At 50.2% G+C, this 19,124-nt stretch overlaps 1 protein-coding gene across 4 annotated transcripts in view; it reads right to left on the bottom strand.

The window, feature by feature from the left end:
- CEMIP (cell migration inducing hyaluronidase 1) overlaps positions 1–19,124 on the bottom strand; it is a 155,975-nt gene that overhangs the window by 120,071 nt on the left and 16,780 nt on the right. The window lies entirely within an intron of this gene.

The following is a 19,124-nucleotide window of genomic DNA, read 5'->3' as shown; positions in this document are numbered from 1 at the left end:
CTTCTTCTATGTAAGAGAAGACCCTTTCTCTCCTCTTAAAATAAAAAAGCTAGCCCATCCTTCTAAATGAGGAGTGCCCCCGATTTCTTGTCATGAAAGCTACAGAGAGGAAGGAGGGACTGTAGGGATGTGCAGCCTGTGGCTTGTGAGGAGCTGGCAGCAGTGACGTCCTCTCATAACTGAGACATAAATGGGCATGGCAGAGGTCCCAAGAGGAAAGCAATTTCTGAACCGCAGCCGCCGGCCTCCTAAATAAAGCAAGCCAAGGCCAGCTGAACCTAGCAAGACATCTGGGACCGTCCTGAGGAGTGAGCATCACTCCAGCCAGGACCCAGCCTTGCCACGAGAGGAGTCGCGTTTCTGGCTCACGGGGCTGCAGGTGACGAGGCCGGGCTCCTCCGTGGCTTCGGCCACAGCATCAAGACGAGAAGGGACATGGGTGGGGCCCGTTTCAGAGTTATATAATTCTCCATTTTCACAAATAGGAGTGGGTATTTTTGGAAAGAACTGGCTGGGTGAGGTGTTTAATAGTCTTTCTGGGTAGCCTGTGGAAACTAGGAAAATGGCTTTAGAAAGATGTGTCACCTGGTATAGGCAGAGAGGGATGAAGGTGCCAGGCTGGCTTCATCCATCAGAGGAGGTGGCTCCACACCGGGACCCTGCAGACAGAGGCTGGCACTTTAGAAGCTGTGCCCTGCTCTGCAATGCATGCTGGGAGGAGACAAGAGCCAGCCTCCCACGGATTACGGGTCACTGCAGCAAGTCCCATCATCGAGTGTGATGCCCTCTGAGGGTTACGATGACCAAGGTGACAAAGGCCTGGCAACTGCTTCCTCTCCCCTCCTCCTCCCATGTCAGACATAACAAATCAATCCAGCTCTCCTCCTCTGTGAGCCCTGGACCAATTCCTTTCAGCCAACTCTTCCAGAAGCCACGACAGTCCCAGGATTGGCACGAGGTGACCACTACTTCTCTGTCTCTGCAATCACCAGAGAGCAGATGGCTTCAGTCTGGGTCCCTGCGACCTCAGGGGCTGACCTGTTTGTTTGTTGGGATAGACAAGGGATTCTGGTGTCAGGTGGACGCTTCCTGTGGGGCGGCTGCTGGGACACAGGCCCAGCTGGTATGAGAGTGGAAACACTCATCTTCGTTTTTGACAAAGTGAAACCATCCACAAATATCCCGATCCTCCCTGCCTCTGGGGCAGGGTAAGTCTGTGCTTCCTCCCTGCCACATTTGAAGTCAGGCGTGGTCACATGAACTGATTTGCTGAGTGATGTGTGTAGAGCAGCGACACGTGGCACTCAGAATGTTTGAGAGCCCTGGTGGCCCCGAGTGATGGAGACGCCATCTCCTCCCTGAAATAAACGTGCTCTGAACGCTCCACTTTCACAAGAGCTGGGGCATGGGAGCCGGTCCTCGCTCTCACTGAAAAGTATTATCTGCATATTGGCCCAGAAAGACCAAAATTATTTCTGAGATGACCGAAGACCACCACGGAAGGACAAAGCCAGAATCGACCGCCGCAATCTCCTAGATTAAGGACCCGGCTCATCTGTGCATTAGGCACCCACCTCCTCGCATCCAGCCACACCCCAGCCCTGAATCTTCTCCTGGTGCTCTCCGCCTCTGATCACACATTATTTACAAGAGTCGTATTCTCCTGTTAGCAGGATCTAATGATTTAAGTCACTTTCTCTCCACTTTTTCTATCCAATGACAGATACTACCCGTCCAGGGCACTGTGCCCCAGGCCTCCCACACCCCCAGTTGCAAGCTGTATATAATCATAATAATTATATTAGCTAACACATCCTAATTTCAGCTCCTTCATCTTTCTACATGGCTTTCCATTTATTTTTCTACATAAATAGCCCATTATTGTAAAGGCTTTCCTGTCAGCCAACTCCATTCTTTTCTGGAAGTAGGAAGAGAATATATTGCAAAGGAAAATATACTACCTGTAATAGATTTCTCCTTACTGTCCTCAGACCTTTAAATCATGTCTGTCTAGTGAAGTCACCGAGAGAGAGAATGTCCTGTCTCCTCTGCTGAGTCCCTCCCCTAGAGCCTCGTATGGCAAGGTCCCTAATCACAGGTACCATTCGGTCACCTAGTCCTGCCCATGCTGAGCTTGGGGCTGTGCAGGTGCAGGACACGCTGTCTTCTGTCCCCACATCCTGTCCTGAGCGCTCTTCACACAAGCACAATCCTGCCGCCGGGTCAGGTGGGGGCACCAGAGGAGGCCGGGATGGACACTGGGGGAGGCCAGACGGGCACTGGGGGAGGCCGGGATGGACACTGGGGAAGGCCAGACAGGCACTGGGGGAGGCCAGATGGGCACAGGCGAGGCCGGGATGTGCACCAGGGGAGGCCAGACAGGCACCGGGGGAGGCGGGGGTGGGGACCAGGGGGAATGGAGGAGGCCGGGATGGACACCGGGGGAGGCCAGACGGGCACTGGGGGAGGCGGGGGTGGGGACCAGGGGGAACGGAGGAGGCCGGGATGGACACCGGGGGAGGCCAGACGGGCACTGGGGGAGGCGGGGGTGGGGACCAGGGGGAACAGAGGAGGCCGGGATGGACACCGGGGGAGGCCAGACGGGCACTGGGGGAGGCGGGGGTGGGGACCAGGGGGAACGGAGGAGGCCGGGATGGGCACCGGGGGAGGCCAGACGGGCACTGGGGGAGGCGGGGGTGGGGACCAGGGGGAACGGAGGAGGCCGGGATGGACACCGGGGGAGGTCGAGGAGGCCAGGGTGGGCACCGACAGAGGCCGAACAGGCACCGGGAGAGGCCAGACGGGCACAGGCGAGGCCGGGGTGGACACTGGGGGAAGCACCGACAGACACCGAGGGAGGCCAGATTCCAGCAGTAGAGGCGGAGCTCAGGTCTATCAGAGCAGGTCACAGAGTTGGTCTCAGTGGAGGCTCTCAAGGATTCAGGGAAGGAATGCTGAGATCTGGAGTGGCCAAGAAAGCTTCCCCGAGGAGCTGCAGCTCGCACTGGGCCAGGAACTTGGCTTATTTACGTGGCAGTGGGCGGGCTGGCCCAGGAGAAGCAGAAACAAAGTTAGGAGGAGGGAGGCGACAGGACCCGGTGGTGGGCACAGACATCACCTTGAACGGGGTCATGGAGCAGGAGGCAGGGAGGGGCCAAAGGAAATATTCAAACAGCTCTTCTGCCCCGTTTCTGGGGTGTCAGAGTGTCCCCTCCCTGGTCTGGCTTGCCTCGCCACCACCGGCTGGCAGCATGGAGAAGGACGCAGGCAGGGTGAGAAGTCCTGCTGAGGAGCGAGTGTGGCGGGCAGCCCTTGCCCCCTCCCTCCTCATGCCTAGACCAGGTGGTCAAGGCTTCAGGATTCCCAGACACCCACTGTATCCATAGCCCTGCCCTGACTGGGTGGCTCAGTAGATAAAGAGTCGTTTCAGTACACCAAGGTCATGGGTTCAATCCCGGGTCAGGGCACATACGAAAAGCAACCAATGAGAGTACAACTAAACGGAACAGCGACGTGGAACAAGGAGTTGATGCTTCTCTGTCTCTCTCTCTTCCTTCCCCTCACCGCCCTCCCCCCCCCCCGCCCCTCTCTCAGATCAATGTAAAAAACAAAAAAAAAAAGAATAGCCATGGCTTTTCACCGCATCGCGTTGAGTTTGCTTTGGAAAGTCGCCGTCTCTGAACTCACTTGGATTTTCAAACGCAACCGTTCAATCTGGACGAATATTGGAAAGAGGGCACCGGCAGTGGATGCATCCCAGGAAAAGTATTTATTCTTGCCTTTCCCCGGCCAAGGAAAGTTTCTACGCTGGAAAAAGCACCTCACCATCCACCAAGCTGTATGGCAAGGCTTATAAATAGAAATAAAGAAGTCATTCTGACATGTTTATCATCCCGCCTGTAACTCCTGGGGCTCCCAGAGCAGGAGAGCTCGGAACCTTTTCCTCCTACTTGGAAAAAAAATCCTATTTCTTGAGGTTCCCAAGTCATATCCCTCTAATAAACATGGTCTTTTATTTTTTTTAAAAGGCACAGACTCGGCCTCTTTAATTAGAGGATATTCATTCTAACTCCTCGTTTTTCTAACTAAGACAGAAAGAAGAAGAAAGGAGGCGAGGGAGGGAAGGAGGAAGAAAAAATTACATTGAGTTGGCACTGAATTCCAGGCACGTGCTGTGACTTCTCCACATGCCCCTCATTGACTCTTCATAGCCAACCCATCTGGAAAAGATCTGTGGCCTTATTTTCATGATCATATGAGGCACAGTCATTAAAATGACTCTCTCGGCCCTGGCCAGTTGGCTCAGCGGTAGAGCGTTGGCCTGGCGTGCGGGGGACCTGGGTTCGATTCCTGGCCAGGGCACACAGGAGAAGTGCCCATTTGCTTCTCCATCCCCTCCCCTTCCTCTCTGTCTCTCTCTTCCCCTCCTGCAGCTAAGGCTCCATTGGAGCAAAGATGGCCCGGGCGCTGGGGATGGCTCCTTGGCCTCTGCCCCAGGCGCTAGAGTGGCTCTGGTTGCGGCAGAGTGACGCCCTGGAGGGGCAGAGCATCGCCCCCTGGTGGGCAGAGCGTCGCCCCTGGTGGGCGTACCGGGTGGATCCCGGTCAGGCACATGCGGGAGTCTGTCTCTCCCCATTTCCAGCTTCAGAAAAATACAAAAAAAAAAAAAAAAAGACTGTCTCCATGTTACACAACTAGATGAGTTAGAGTAAGAACCTGAAGTGACCTTCTTGACACATTGTCTACTCTCGAAAGCGTGGCATACCCATGAGTCTTCAAGGCTCGGTAAACAGCATTCTTGCCTGGTTTCTGGATTTCGCCTTTACCCCACTCCCAGCCCCCATGAGTCCAGGAGTTGATATCCTACACGGAGTGAAGTGAGCAGCTGGTCCCATACCCACAGCTCACCTGGTCTTCCCCACAGAAGTGAAGGAAGTGTCAGGAGTTGGGCCAGGAACAGTGGTGGGATTCAGCCGGTTCGCACTGGTTCGGGAGAACTGATACCTAATTTTTTGTTGAGTTCGGCAAACTGGTTGTTAAAATGGCGCTTGTAATCAGGGTTCTCTCTAAGGTGGGTGCCTCAGCAGCTGCCCAATGTGGAAATCACAGATTTACATTTCTGACTCTATTTTTTTTTGTATTTTTCCAAAGCTGGAAACAGGGAGAGACAGTCAGACAGACTCCCGCATGCGCCTGACCGGGATCCACCTGGCACGCCCACCAGGGGCGACACTCTGCCCACCAGGGGGCACTGCTCTGCCCCTCCGGGGCGTCGCTCTGTTGCGACCAGAGCCACTCTAGCGCCTGGGGCAGAGGCCAAAGAGCCATCCCCAGTGCCCGGGCCATCTTTGCTCCAATGGAGCCTTGGCTGCGGGAGGGGAAGAGAGAGACAGAGAGGAAGGAGAGGGGGAGGGGTGGAGAAGCAGATGGGTGCCTCTCCTGTGTGCCCTGGCCGGGAATCGAACCCGGGGCCCCTTGGACGCCAGGCCGACGCTCTACCACTGAGCCAACCGGCCAGGGCTTCTGACTCTATTTTAATGTTCATCCGCACAACAGTGTATTCTAAATACCCATACTAATGTTCATTCCGTCCACAGGTGGTAAAAAAAAAAATTGATGGAACTATGCTTGTAATATTTACTTATTTATTTTGTAAAACTCATTATATACCTTTGATGAAATACTACATTTTAATTCCCTCGCATTTGTTACCTCAGTAAACATCATATAACATAAAGAGAAAGTGCCAAACAACCTGGGCGTGGCAAGCTGTCGTCGGAAATATCTTCAATAACAGCTTTACTGTTTTTTGTCAGGTATTACTTAATATTTTTTATTAATATATTAAAACTTTTTCTTATAACATAATCTAGTTTTGTGTGCCTCTTTTATTGCTCTTATTTAAGTATGAAATGCATGAAATAATAAACTACCTTTCAGTATCTCGGGGGTTTTTTATACTTAAAACGGTCATTAGGGCAGAGAACCAATTGTTGAATTCTTTGAATCCCACCACTGTCCAGTCAGCCATTTAACACCCAATTTACAGATGAAGAGCCAGATTTGCAGAGATGCTGAGGGAATAATTTGCTCATAGCCACAAAGTTCACAAGCAGCAGAACTGGGTAAGAATTTCCCCTACACTTTCAGCTAGTGTATGTTCAACTGTGCTACATGCAGACGACAGATGGTGAGTTTCCCACACCTGGGGCGGGACAGGGGACATCTTTCCAAACACAGGAATCACTACTGTGATCTCACTGTAAGACCCCCTCCAGGCTCAGGGAGAGGAGGAGGGGAACTGTCCACTTGCCAGTCATCAAGGGCGGGTCAGAAACACCTGCAGCCAGACCGCACCTTGTTAACACCCATGAGAGCGCATGTGAGGAGATCAGGTCTGTGCTTCTCGGGACCTGTCCTGAGCATGTCCGGTCGCCATGAACCCTCCTCAGACCCCCTGTCTTTTGCGTAACCTGCAGCTCGCTTGGTACCCCTCATCAATTCACTTCCCCATACTATCGCTTGTGTTGGAAACTGAGGCTCCTCTATGGTAGACAAATACACCCAAACTCAGATATCCAGATAGTTATTATCCCAACACCCTCTGAAGAGAATGGGGACTCATGCCAATGTCATTTCTGAGGGAGTGGCCTTCAAACCCAGTAGCACATTCTCCACACTGTTCTCCAAAGTGGCAAATGTTTACCTTTCTTAAGACTGGATTCCTGAAAATGGCAGGGGGTCACTTAAAAAGAAAAGTGGAAAGGTTAGGCAGTCCCCAGGTTACAAATGAGATAGGTTCTGTAGGTTTGAAAATGCATGAGTATTTATGTGCACAGAAAACTAAAAATAAATATTATGTTAAGATAAACATCTGTCTAAGTTGCATTTAATAGGTAAATGTACCTGGTCCAGCTTACATACAAATTCAACTTAAGAACAAACCTACAGAACCGATCTCATTCGTAATCTGGGGGCTGCCTGTGTGCCACTGCGCAAAGGGACAGCCACTCCCTCCTGGGGCTCAGACTCCTGGGTAGAAAGCGGTTCCTAAGAGCCGTCCCAGGTCCCTAAGCCACTGTCTAAGGAAACAGGTCCCTAACTGTAGCACTGCCCTTCCCCATCTCCCATGTGAGGTGGGCGAAAATATCGAATTCCTTAAACACGTACTGAAGAAATATCCAATGAATCAATTCAGTCCCTTTTGCTGTTTCCTGGTTCCTGCAAGAAAACTGTTCCCTCGGGTCACACCACGTTGCAGGGAGACCTCTTCTCCTTCTGTGGGCGCTCACCACACACCTCTTCCAGAAGACTTTTCAAAATGGGGGTCCAGAGACCGCTATGGATGCAGTCTCAGGGCTCTGAACTATGCGCAATTCTGAGCCACCGGGAAGAGCACCAGGCAACAAAGCGCCGAGCTGACAAACAGCCTGCAGCAGGTCAAGAGGAAGTAACAATGTCTAGCATCCTCCACAAAGTTTTCACAGTATAAGGGGCAGAAATACCAAGTCATCACATGACACATGTTAAAATGGACATGCCAATCTCTCCCTTCAAAAATTTTTTTGTAGGGCATTCTGGTTACAAAATGCATTCTACAGACCTCATTAGAGCAGGAAGTAATCAAGAATAGTCCAGCCTGACCAGGCCGTGGTGCAGTGGATAGAGCGCATGGAACTGGGACGCAGAGGACCCAGGTTTGAAACCCCAAGGTTGCCGGCTTGAGCCCAGGGTCACCAGCTTGAGTGTGGGATCATAGACATGACCCCAAGGTCGCTGGCTTGAGCAGAGGATCACTGGCTTAGCTGGAGCCTATTGGTCAAGGTACATACCAGAAAGCAATCAATGAACAACTAAGGTGCTGCAACTATGAGTTGATGCTTCTCATCTCTGTCCCTTCCTGTCTGTCTGTCCCTCTCTCTCTCTCTTGCTAAAAAATAAAAAATAGTTCATTAGCCTGGCCTGTGGTGGCACAGTGAATAGATTGTTGACCTGGAATGTTGAGGTCACTGATTCAAAACCCTGGGCTTGCTCGATCAAGGTACATACAACCAATGAACAACTAAAGTGAAGCAACTGTGAGTTGATACTTCTTGCTCCCCTGCTCTGTGAAATCAATAAATAAAACTTTTAAAAAGAAAAAAAAAAAGAAAAGTCCATTAACCAGCACTTGAATTTTTTTTAGTGTTAAGATAGTTAAGAACTTTTCTTCTATAACAACTGGCTTATTAAAAGGATGGCTTAATGGCTCAAAATAAGTTCAATGTTAAAAATGAGAAAAAATCATCCATGAGAAGTCAAACAAGGTCCTGTGCACACATCAAATAAACCCAGACACTAACAAATGAAATACAAGACGTAGCAATGAAATTTTTTCCTATTAAGCCCAACAGCAGAGATTAGATGTAGGATACCGAGTTCATGCTGGCAAACAGAATTTCATTCATGTTATAGTTTTGTTTGCATGTCATTTGTAAATTTGCTTTAGATTTATAGCTGTACATGAATGTCAAGCTGAAGGAACTTGTACCTGGTGAGATGTTTGTACATATTTAAATAACATAATAATAAAGGTAATTTAAGTCAACACTGAACATCCTTGAGAATATTTTCTTGTGAAAAGGGTCTGTATCTTCTTCAAGTAAGAACAACATGGCTGTGGGCTCACTGACCACTTGGTGACCACGGCGGGATGGCAGGCTTGGATGGCCCGCAAATGTGCTCTTTAAACACCTAACACGGCGCTGGGCAAGGACTGGGCATTGGTGAGCCTGGCTCACCAGGCCATTCAAACCCAAAAAGAAGGTCTGCTTGTTTGCATGTCTGCTTTGTAAATATTGTCCCGGGCTGGGCAGGAAGGGGTAGGTTTTAAAAACACCATAATCATCTTCTTCTGTGTATTCCTTTCGCTCTGGACCTAACTCACAGAATGCAAACAGCCTTTCTCGGCCTTGCTGGGTGAGGAAGCAGACCAGTTTCTCCAGGGCTGCTAGGTTCTCTAAGCCTCTGCTGATCTTATCGCTGCACAGAGCGAGCTCTCTGAGGTTTTCATGGGCTTGTGGGAGGTGGGAGGGGGGAGAGGGCATGGGGAACGAGGGGGAGGTGTGGGAGGTGTGAGAGGGTGGGGGCAAACACAGAAATCAGATCTGGCCCTGGCCGGATAGCTTGGTTACAGTTGGTTACAGCTTTGTCCCGAAGCACAGAGGTTGCCTGTTTAATCCCCGTTCAGGGCACATACAGGAACAGATTGATGTTCCTGTCTCTCTCTCCCTTCGTCTCTCGCTGAAATTAATACAGTCGTTCCCTCGCCATATCATGGTTCACTTTTCGCGGGCTCACTGTATTGCGAATTTTTAAATTGTATATATCTAATTTTGTATTGTGGATTTTTCGCTACATAGTGTATAGTGTGGGATTTTGCGGTGTATAGGTATTTTTGTATATTTATTATTTTCATAATTTTTTTTTCATTTTTCCGAAGCTGGAAACGGGGAGGCAGTCAGACAGACTCCCGCATGCGCCTGACCGGGATCCACCCGGCATGCCCACCAGGGGGTGATGCTCTTCCCCTCTGGGGCATCGCTCTGTTGCATCCAAAGTCATTCTAGCGCCTGAGGCAGAGGCCATAGAGCCATCCTCAGCGCCCGGGCCTTCTTTGCTCCAATGGAGCCTTGGCTGCGGGAGGGGAAGAGAGAGATAGAGAGGAAGGAGGGGGGAGGGGTGGAGAAGCAGATGGGCGCTTCTCCTGTGTGCCCTGGCCGGGAATCGAACCCGGGACTCCTGCATGCCAGGCCGACGCTCTACCACTGAGCCAACCGGCCAGGGCCTTCATTATTTTTGAGGTAAAATAAGCAAAATAAGTGTGGGAAAGGTTAATAACAGTGTGGGAAAGGTTTTAAGAGTGTGGGGGAGGGTTTACAAAGCTTTAAAATATATATAAATAATAAAATAAATATAAGGTCATCACTTCACAGATTTTCTTCTATTGTGGGGGGTTCTGGAACATAACCCCCTACGATAGATGAGGGACCACTGTAAATAAAATTTTTTTTAATAAATAAAAAGAACTTAAGAAAAAAAGAAAGAAATCGGAGTCCCCAGGCTGACCAACCGTGTGAAGGGAAACCCGTCCAGGCCCACCAGGACGCTGTCTCCTCGGCCACGGGACAAGCCCCTAGCACTTTCTCCTGGAAATCCGGGCCTGGGCTACCTCGCATGCCACAGAGGAGCCGCCGCCTTCCCAGCGTGAACGGAGCAGGGGTTCTGTAATAAACTGACAAGCCCAGTGACAAAAAGTAACTTCACAGGGTGACCTGGTCGTCCCTTCCTCACTGCGTGGGTCGTGGTGGGTCGTCATGCCCCAGGCATAGAAAATTTTTAGGAAAAGGTTCATTTTTGCCTTAAGCAAGCCCTGCCCCTTGTGGCTGTGCATCTAGGTTAACACAACCTTTGAAATAAGTGTAACCACCCTGAGAAGAGCACATGTTCTTGTCCACTTGCCTATAACCCAACCCCCAGCTCGGCTTTCTCCCATCTCTGTGGAATCAACCTTAAATCTCACAGAAGAAACGCATAAAAGAAACTGTAAAACTGTTCTCTGGAGCACTGGAGATCTTGCTCCCCGGCCACTGTCAGTTTGACTCAAATAAACCCTTTTAAAAATTCCCTACCGCGCTCGCTTCGGCAGCACACATACTAAAAACTCCTGTAGAGAAGCCGCTTGTTTCTTACACACCGACGCCAACAACAAGAGCAACGTGCGAACCTCTCCTCCAAGGCTCCTCTGCGTGTCCCCTCGTTCAGGTCCTGCTGCCTCAGTTTGCTACTGACCAGAGGGAATGTCTTATATAGTTTTACCCATTTGCTCTGACTTCAGCCTTTTCCAAAACTTTTACAACATTCATCTGATAGGAAGGAATCCATTAACAAAACCCCAGATGCACTCAGCGAGTCTAATCCTGGGGTCTAGTCACAGGCATTGGCCTTTGCATATATATATATACACACACACACACACACACACACACACACACAGCATATATATATATATACACACACACACACACACACACACACACACACACACACACAGCACAGGTGAGCAGGGCCGGCAACCTCCCCAGGTGTCAGAGCTGGAAGGGGCCCGGACACAACCTAATCCAACCATGCTTCACCAGTGGGGACACTGAGGCTCAAAAGAACCAAGCTGTACCTGAGGTCACACAGCCACCTGGTGTGGAAGCTGAACAGAATACTTAGGGCTCCTGTCCCATATTCCAGAATTCTTTCCACCCGGGGACAGCAATGTCTTAAATAAAAGAGTCTGGCCCTCAGCACACAGGCTGCGGCTTGGGGCAGCAGCATCATTTACAAACAGTACACCGAACAGGCACCATGTTCTCCAGCAAGATGCAAGCCGTAGGAATCAAAGTACTTTAGAGCTAAAAAAAAAAAAGAGAGAGAGAGAGAGAGAGATCCTGGGGTCCCACTGGTTCGTTTTTCCAGATGAAATCTTTGAAGTCCAAAGATAGTCGCTTACCCACAACAGCAAATGAGTCAGAGGCAAAGCACAGACCTGAGCTCTAACACCAGACCCCCCCCCCCCAACATGCCTGTAGTAGTTATATATCCTCGGGCCAGTGGCTTAACTTCTTCAGGCCTCTTTTATCTCGTCCAAAGCATCTTAATAGTAGAGAACTGGACCGCAGAGAGATAAGGATGGCAAATACTGGCCCCCGAGCCCAAGCCTGGGAGACAGTAGACATTCAAAACACTGTAAAACCATCACTATCACCTTCTCCTCTGTCTCTCAGTCCAAGGAATTTTCCATGACAATATCCGGCTTCTTTTACAATTCTTTTTGCTTTTGCTTTTTTATGTAAATCCTAGAATTAAACTTGCTTGGTTTGGCATTTCCTAATCCTTGGTTTGAAATTTTGGGTCAAAAGTGAACTGAATAGTCTCTGCATGTCTATCAGGAGGACGGCGCTCCTGCTCGGTCATTTGGTGCCGTGTGATGTCAGCCACGCACATTCATCCCAGGGGGGATGCTGCCCAGCGACCTCCCTGTATGTGGGTACACAGGATGCAGCCATGCCAGGTCCTCACAGGAGGTTCTCTCCATGCTGGGGAGCCCCTGGTGGTGTGAAGTCTGGTTTACACCCACATCTGTCAGGACTATCCCACCTCTGTGCTGGGCAGGGAAGGAGAGGCTGGAAACTGCGGTCCTCTCGTGAGGAAATGCAGACGGGCGCTCGGGTGGGACAGTCCATGACTGAGCTCAGCATCACCCTCCTGCTCAGGGCTCTGGACAACGGCTGGGCAGAAGGACAGGGCCGAGAAGCCCACTGCCGGGGCCCGGTGAGGCCTCGGGTTGACCAGCAGGCTGGCTCTGCATGGAAGGGGGAGAAACTCAACAAAGTCTCATCCACTGAGAAGACAGAACTCCTTATCCGCAAAATGGTCTTCAAACTAAAATCAAGGTGGTTCAATGAATAAATAAAACAAGAAAAATATAATAAAAGATTTTTCTTCCATAATCATTAAAAAAAATAAAATGAAATAAAGAAGGAAAACCAAGGTGGGAAGGAAGGAAACGCTCAATTCCAGTCTCCACCGTCCCACCACCCCGTGACCCAGGGACAACCCTTTCCTACCACTCACACAGGTCAAGGATTTAAAGGCCTGTTAAAATAGTGACAAACTCAAAGCCAAAATTATTCTAAGGGAAAAACGTTTTCCCCGAAGGCAGTGAGCCCGGGTCCACTGTGAGAAAGCACAGAACTGGACAGCTTCAGGCACCTTTGTGAGTGTCCGGGAAAGGCACCCTCTCTGGGCTGACGCAACCCAGGAGCACAGACCCTGGTAAGATCATGCTCTCAGGAAAAGAGAAAGGTGGCCTTCCTTGAAGTAGCCACAGCCCCTGCCGGGCACCCAACTTCACGACAGTGGGAGGAGTTCTCAGCTCTCCTGACCCCTTGTCCTGGCGCCCGTGTGCAGCTCACAAACTCGGGAAGGTCTGAGAGAAGCTCCTGGTCATCTTCATGTCAGGGATTAAAACATCAGGGATTACCCCACCACGGTACAAACAAGAAAACTTGGGCCTGGAGAAGTGAAACTGCTGGTCCAAGTTCCCACGGCAAAGCCAGGGCAGAATCTGGAACCCAGGACCTCTGACTTCAACACCCCGGCTCTCCTGACCACATCACGGGGTGGACATGTGCGCATGCTAGAGACTCCAGGACAGGTACCCAACGCTAAGATGCAGTGTTCAAAGATGGAGAGAAAAGCGGCAGGAACTGACCCAAATTGCAGGACAATGATGTCATTGCCCTTGCCAGCCCACGCTCCATGGTCATTATTTTAAAAGCGATGAGACCATCCATTAAAGTTGGTGCTGGAGCCATGCCCCTGTCAACATCCGGGGGTGTGGGCAGGGCCAGGAGCAGTCTTCTGGGGCTGCATTGCTGACACTGTGGGTCAGGGCTGGAGCCTGGGCCGGCAGGACCTCCCACGCCCGACTGAAGGCAAGGGCACCGAGAAGGGCGAGACAGCTTCCTTCGGGCCTGGGACCTGCCCCGAAGCACCAACCTTCAGGACATGCTGCCAAGATTCTATGCAGCATGTCCCCTTCCTACCTTAGGGTCCCCGCCCTCCTGGGTACCTCCTGCACCCAGAGGATGGACGAAAAACACACCCCAAGGAAATTAACTGAAAACGCAGATGCCAGCTGAGATTAAGGCAAGTATCAGTTCGTGTTTGCAGAACTGGGACTCACATAAATAAACGAGCAAGGTGTCACCGTGTAAATACATCGAAGTGCACTAATCCTACAGAGCAGGCCGCTCTATCAAAGGCGGGTGCGGTGGATGGATCATGGATATGGCCCTGCTCACCTCACCCTTCTCTCCTCACCCAAGACCCAAGTCCTTGGCCTTGAGAACACGCACGGCTAGTCGGCTGGATGAGGAGGAAGACGTGGTCCAGCCACCCTCATCCCCTCTGAAGAAAGCCAGCAATGCCAAACGTGGATGAGGACACTCTAGACCAGGGGTCCCCAAACTACGGCCCGCAGGCCACATGCAGCCCCCTGAGGCCATTTATCCGGCCCCGCTGCACACCTGGAAGGGGCACCTCTTTCATTGGTGGTCAGTGAGAGGAGCATAGTTCCCATTGAAATACTGGTCAGTTTGTTGATTTAAATTTACTTGTTCTTTATTTTAAATATTGTATTTGTTCCCGTTTTGTTTTTTTACTTTAAAATAAGATATGTGCAGTGTGCATAAGGATTTGTTCATAGCTTTTTTTATAGTCCGGCCCTTCAACGGTCTGAGGGACAGTGAACTGGCCCCCTGTGTAAAAAGTTTGGGGACCCCTGCTCTAGACCAGCCAGCCTACATGTAGACACAGGCGCGAGCCGACATCAGCGAAGCTGGCTGACCCACAGAGCCATGATCACACAGTTATGATTTAAGCCCCAGCGGGGGGGGGGGGTGTGTGTGTGTGCTTTGTTACACAGCACTAGCTTCCTGACATATTGGAGAAGGAGGCTCAGGGGCCTCTTCATAAAGAAGGGGATGGGCAAGGTCAGGAAGGATGGATAGCCCTTGGCTGGAAGTTTAGGCAGAAAAAACAGTATTTGCAATAGTGAAAAGCAGCATTGTGTCAGCAGGACTGTAATCCATTAGAGTCTAAAATGAAAAAGAGCAGCAGCTGCTCAAGGAGCTGGAGAGCCCTGGGCGCTGGGCTGAGCTGCTTCCCAGTGGTCCCCAAACCTCTAGGCCAGGGGTCAGGAACCTTTCTGGCTGAGAGAGCCATGAACGCCACATATTTTAAAATGTAATTCCGTGAGAGCCATACAACGACCCGGGTCATTACGCATTATCCAATAAAAATTTGGTGTTGTCCCGGAGGACAGCTGTGATTGGCTCCAGCCACCCGCAACCATGAACATGAGTGGTAGGAAATGAATGGATTGTAATACATGAGAATGTTTTATATTTTTAATGTTACTATTTTTTTTTGTGTGTGTATTTTTCTGAAGCTGGAAACAGGGAGAGACAGTCAGACAGACTCCCGCATGCGCCCGACCGGGATCTACCTGGCATGCCCACCAGGGGCGACGCTCTGCCCACCAGGGGGCGATGCTCTGCCCCTCCGGGGGTCGCTCTGCCGCGACCAGAGCCACTCTAGCGCCTGGGGCAGAGGCCAAGGAGCCATCCCCAGCACCCAGGCCATCTTTGCTCCAATGGAGCCTTGGCTGCGGGAGGGGAAGAGAGAGACAGAGAGGAAGGAGGGGGTGGGGGTAGAGAAGCAAATGGGCGCTTCTCCTATGTGCCCTGGCTGGGAATCGAACCCGGGTCCCCCGCACGCCAGGCCGACATACTACCGCTGAGCCAACCGGCCAGGGCTACTATTTTTTTTTTTTATTAAAGATTTGTCTGCGAGCCAGATGCAGCCATCAAAAGAGCCACATCTGGCTCGTGAGCCATAGGTTCCCAATCCCTGCTCTAGGCCAATAGCTTCACTTTGTCACAGGTTTTTGGAAAGTCAAAAGAAAGAAAAAACTCAATGCTTTTGCTCATATGCCAAGAACTGAAATATTCCAACTATGACCAGAAACAGTGGAAACATCAATCACCCTGCAAATCTTTCTCGAATGTGAATTTCTTCTCTCACTCTGACACCAACTAAAAGTTTTGAAAAGATGGCTTGTGAAGGCTCCTAAAGTACGTGACCGGAACGGACATTTGATGAAAAAATAAAGCCTGGAATTAGAAAGAAGTCTTAAAGTAGGATGATATCAAATCAAGGCTTTTGTTAAATAAAAAGACCAGCAGTTTAAGAGGAATTGCCATTTGCCCTGGCTGATTGGCTCAGTGTAGAACGTCGGCCTGGCATGTGGAAGTCCTGGGTTCAGTTCCTAGGCAGGGCACACAGGAGAAGTGACCATCTGCTTCTTCACCCTTCCCCCTCCACCCTCTGTCTGTCTGTCTGTCTGTCTCTCTCTCTCTCTCCTCCTGCAGCCATGGCTGGAATGGTTGGAGTAAGTTGGCCTCAGGTGTTGAGGATGGCTCCACGGCCCCGTCTCAGGCACTAAAAGCCTTGCCAAGCAACAGAGCAATAGCCCCAGATGAGCAGAGCATTGCCCAGTAGGGGGCTTGCAGGGTGGATACCAGTCGAGGCACATGCGGGAGTCTGTCTCTCTGCATCCCTGCCTCTCACTTAATAAAAAATAAAATAAAATTTAAAAATAAAATAAAATAAATAAAAGGAGTTGCCACAATTAACCTTAACTATCTTAGCTGTGGGAAGAGGTGGAAGAGCCAGCCACAGCCAATCAGTGATCTCTCACTCACTCATTCATTTATTCATTCATTCACCCATCTGTTCATTCATACATTCATGTATTCATTCATTCATCCATCCATCAGTCAGTCAGTCATTCCATAAAGGCAGCAGGCATGGGCACTGTCAGATCTTCAGTAGACCCTGAGGCTGTACAAACAGACACACACCTTCCTCTCTCAGCACCCCAGGTAGAGGGGGAGAATGGATAAGTGACCACGCCACATCAGACACCTCATATGGTTTGTATTAATAAAGGTGGGCCCTGGCCGGTTAGCTCAGTGGCAGAGTGTCGGCCTGGCGTGCAGGAGTCCCGGGTTCGATTCCCGGCCAGGGCACACAGGAGAAGCGCCCATCTGCTTCTCCACCCCTCCTCCTCTCCTTCCTCTCTGTCTCTCTCTTCCCCTCCCGCAGCCAAGGCTCCATTGGAGCAAAAGTTTGCCCAGGTGCTGAGGATGGCTCTGTGGCCTCTGCCTCAGGCGTAGAATGGCTCTGGTTGCAACAGAGCGACGCCCCCAGATGAGCAGAGCATCGCCCCTGGTGGGTGTGCCGGGTGGATCCCGGTCGGGCGCATGCGGGAGTCTGTCTGACTGCCTCCCCGTTTCCAACTTCAGAAAAATGCAAAAAAAAAAAATGCAAAAAAATAAAATAAAGGTGGTCGGGGAACCCAGTGGTTGGACAGGTGACATCAGCTACCCCTTTGACAGAGGCTATGAACAAATTTCCTTACACTATTTGTGAATAAAATGTTGCACCAACTCCCATTTGTGGGAGCAGGGGAAGGCTGTATATGATGCTTGGAATTGCGATGCCCCTCTGGGCCAGGCCTTCCCTCGTCTGGGCCATGTGTGGGAGCCCAGTGGGTGGTCTCTGTCAGGCCTTGACTCACTGAGGGACACACAGATGAGCCCCCCACAGGGAAGCACTGTCTAGCTCCTCTCTCCATCACAGACTGCCCGATCTGGAGCTCACGGGGGGCCGACGGCCTTGGGTGCCACCAGACTGATCCTCCTCTGGCTCAGTTGAGAGCAGAGAGGCTGGTGGAGCGGGCCTGGGAGACACGGCGAGGCCTGGTCTGCTGTGATAGAAACAGAGCGGTCCGCCCAGATGGTCAGATCAAATGTCCGGCTGAATTCCTGCCACGCTAGTCTTATCGCATTCCTGACATCGTCCACTTGGGTAACTGGATCAAATAAGCTTTTACTGGAAGAACAAATCAATGGAGAAAAGAAAGATTGTTCCCTAAAACTGTGCTTGGATAATAGGCTAGTCAGTAGAGGGTGAAACAGAGTTAGTATCGCTCGCTGCACCATGAACAGAAATAAATTCCCGATAGGTCCAAGAGCTTACAAATCAATCCAGAGGACCACCAGAAGACTCCAGTCCTGCGTACCCAATCATCAAGATCAAGAAGTAAACGATAGGCAGATTGGACTACATGAAAATATCTCACATATGTTACAAAAATAACCAAAAAGGAAGAGGGGGAGAGAGAACCAGTAAGGTATGTAAAGAGACCAGGTGTATTGATGAGAAGTATCATGAATTCTCCATAAACAAGCATAATGATCTGAATAGACAGTGCTAAAAAGAAAATAATAATAATTAATTAAGCGAACATATAAGCAAGTCTTTAACTTTATTAGTCATGCAGGAAATACAGACTTAAATACTCGGGTATGATTTTTCACCTACTAAAATGATTTTCCAAACTTGAAGAGTAATCTATTGCTCTGAAAATGCATTATGCCGTTTGTGGTGGTGTTGTGGTCTGCATCAAGAATCAGGATAGTGTCCATATACTTTGACCCACATAATTTCAGCTTCAGGGATAAATTCAGCCTACAGCAATCACTCTAGCTTTAGTTAAAACATATATACAAAATGGTCACTTAAAAAAATGTAAGTAGTGCCCTGGCCAGATGGTTTGGTTGGTCAGAGCAACGCCCCAGAGTTCAGATTACCTGTTCAATCCCCAGTCATGGCACATCCAGGAACAGATGTTTCTGTCTCTCTCCTGCTCTCTCCCTTCTCCTATCTAAAGTCAATAAAATAATCTTTAAATATATATATATATACACACACACACATATATATATGTATATATATATTTATTTTATTTTATTTTTTTATTTTTCTGAAGTTGGAAACAGGGAGGCAGTCAGACAAGACTCCCGCATGCACCTGACCGGGATCCACCCGGCATGCCCACCAGGGGGCGATGCTCAGCTCCTCTGGGGCATCGCTCTGTTGCAACCAGAGCCATTCTAGCGCCTGAGGCAGAGGCCACAGAGCCATCCTCAGCGCCCAACTTTGCTCCAATGGAGCCTTGGCTGCGGGAGGGGAAGAGAGAGACAGAGAGGAAGGAGAGGGGGAGGGGTGGAGAAGCAGATGGGCGCTTCTCCTGTGTGCCCTGGCCGGGAATCGAACCCGGGACTCCTGCATGCCAGGCCAACGCTCTACCACTGAGCCAACCGGCCACGGCTATTTTTTTAATGTAAGTAGTAAAACTTTAGAAATGAATTGACTGTCCTTTCACAGGAAATAGAATGATGATTTTGAAAATTGAGGTGGCTCTGGTCATTTGGCTCAGTGGACAGAGTTTTGGCCCGGCATAAGGATGTCCCGGGTTCAACACATAGGTCAGGGCACACAGGGGAAGCACCCGTCTCGTTCTCTTCTCCTCCCTCTCCACCTTCTCTCCCTTTTCCCCTCTCACTGCCAGTGGTTCGATTGATTCAATCGTTGGCCCTGGGCACTGAGGAGCACTCCAGCAG

This window comes from Saccopteryx bilineata, chromosome 7 (genome assembly GCF_036850765.1).
Source record: "Saccopteryx bilineata isolate mSacBil1 chromosome 7, mSacBil1_pri_phased_curated, whole genome shotgun sequence".
Classification (NCBI taxonomy): domain Eukaryota; kingdom Metazoa; phylum Chordata; class Mammalia; order Chiroptera; family Emballonuridae; genus Saccopteryx; species Saccopteryx bilineata.
The sequence above is the reverse complement of the archived record's forward strand: the minus strand, read 5'-3'. Positions and strand labels throughout refer to the sequence as shown.